Raw genomic sequence first — 2,214 nt, 5'->3', positions numbered from 1 at the left:
ATTTTTCCTGGTAACCTTAATTTTGGCTTTAGATTCATCCAGTCTGGCATTTTACATGTTGTATTCCACATATAAGTTAAATAAACAAGGTGACAATATACAGCCTTGTCATACTTCTTTACCAGTCTTTTTTTTTTTCTTGGAGGGAAATTGGGGTTAAGTAACTTGCCCAAGGTTACACAGCTAGTTTTTTTTGTGTTAAGTGTCTGAGGCTGGAACTGAGGTCCTCTCGACTCCGGCGCTGGCACTTTACTCACTGCGCCACCTAGCCACCCCTCTTTTCTAGTCTTAAAACAATCAGTTGTTCCATGTTCTGTTCTAACTGTTGCTTCTTGGTGAGCATACATGTTCCTCAAGAGACAAGACACCTCTTTGAGGACTTGCCACATTTTATTGTGATCCACACAGCCAAAGACCGCAAGTGCGGTCAATGAAGGAGAAGTAGATTACTTTCTGGAATTCCCCTGCTTTCTCCATAATCCAGTGAGTGTTGGCAATTTGGTCTCTAGTTTCTCTGCTTCTTCAAAAACCAGCCTGTTTTTCTGGTAATTCTTGGGTCATATATTTCTGAAGACTAACTTGCACAATCTTAAGCATAAGCATAACCTTGCTAGCATGTGAAAAGAATGCATTGTTTGGTAATTTGACCATTTCTTGAATATTTCTTGGCATTGCCCTTCTTTAGGATCGGGACATAAACTGATCTTTTCCAATCCAGTGGCCAGATTTTTTGTTGTTGTTTTTGGAGGGGGGAAGGCAGGGCAATTGGGGTTAAGTGACTTGCCCAAGGTCACATGGCTAGTATGTGTTAAGTGTCTGAGGCCGAATTTGAACTCAGGTCCTCCTGACTCCAGGGCTGATGCTCTATTCACTGTACCACCTAGCTGCCCCCAGTGGCCAGATTTGCTGGCATATTGCATGTGACACTTTTTTTTTAATTTGTCAAATCTTTATTGGGTAAGTGGGGAAAGTTGGTAGAGTCCAGTTTAGTCCTTCTTGGCAGCAGCCTTCCTCATGGCAGCTAGGACATTACTGAGCTCCTCTCTCTTCCTCTTGGTTCGGATGTGAGTTCCTATCTTTTTTTTGATGAACTTAAGGGCTCACTTATCCTTGGAGACTTTTAACAATTCCATGGCCTGCCTTTCATAAGGAGCATACATACATCCCGGATCATATCTCTCACAAACTTTGTGTGTTTGGTCAAGCGCCCACGGCGGCGGCAGTGTCGCAGATTCAAAACGTTTTTCGTAACTTTGTGGCTCTTGTTGAGGCCCATGGCCATGGGGTACCGGATAGCCATGGCTGTGGTGCTGTGGAGAGAGAGAGAGTAATTGCAGAGAGCTCCTTGTAGGCCTCCAGAACACCCACCCGCCTCCCTAGTCCTGAGGCCCCAAGAGCCCTCGCCCTTCCCTTCAGGCTGCCTTCTGGAATGAGGTGGGAAAGCAGTCTGAGCCGTGGATGGCCCCGGATTCCCCGGTCAGTCCCTCCGATCACCTACCGTAGCCCCAATGGCAGCTACGGTAGAAGGGAGGAGAGAGCGAGAGAGTGAGACACTTTAACAGCATCATCTTTTAGGGTTTTAAATAGTTCAGCTAGAATTTCATTACCTCTGCTACCTTATTGTTAGCAATGGCCCACTTGGTTTTGTTCTCCAGGATGTCTGGCTCTAGATCAGTAACCACACCAGGGTCATAGTTCTTTTGTACATTCTTGCCACCTCTTAATCTCTTCTGCTTCTATTAAATCCCTATCATTTTTGTCTTTTATCATGCCCATTTTTGCACGAATCTTTCACTTGGTATCTATAATTTTCTTGAAGAGATCTCTTGTCTTTCCCATTCCACTGCTTTTTTCCTCCTATTTCTTTGCATTGCTCATTTAAGAAAACCTTCTTTTCTCTCCCTGCTATCCTTGGGAATACTGCATTCGTTTGAATATATCTTTCCCTTTTTCCTTTACTTTTTAACATCCTTCTTTCCTCAGCTATTTTCATCAGACAGCTTTTTTGCTCTTTTTTTGGGGGGGGGGATTTTTTTTTTTGCTGCTGTCTCCTGCACCATGTTGCAAATCTGCATAGTTCTTCAGGTTCACTATCTACTTATCCTTTAAATGTATTCATTACCTCTACTTCCTATTTTTAAGGGATGTTATTTAGGTTATTTAGGAGGAACTGAGGCAAATAGGGTTGTGACTTCCCTAGGGTCACACAGCTAG

At 43.6% G+C, this 2,214-nt stretch overlaps 1 pseudogene; it reads right to left on the bottom strand.

Annotated features, from left to right (window-relative positions):
- Window positions 1-927: 927 nt before the first annotated feature.
- LOC138160172 (large ribosomal subunit protein eL36-like) lies at window positions 928-1,316 on the bottom strand (annotated as a pseudogene).
- Window positions 1,317-2,214: the final 898 nt, after the last annotated feature.

Source organism: Petaurus breviceps, unplaced genomic scaffold (genome assembly GCF_028583685.1).
Source record: "Petaurus breviceps papuanus isolate PSGF00001 unplaced genomic scaffold, PetGlider_PUasm1.0 180, whole genome shotgun sequence".
In the NCBI taxonomy this organism is placed as follows: Eukaryota; Metazoa; Chordata; class Mammalia; order Diprotodontia; family Petauridae; genus Petaurus; species Petaurus breviceps.
The sequence above is the reverse complement of the archived record's forward strand: the minus strand, read 5'-3'. Positions and strand labels throughout refer to the sequence as shown.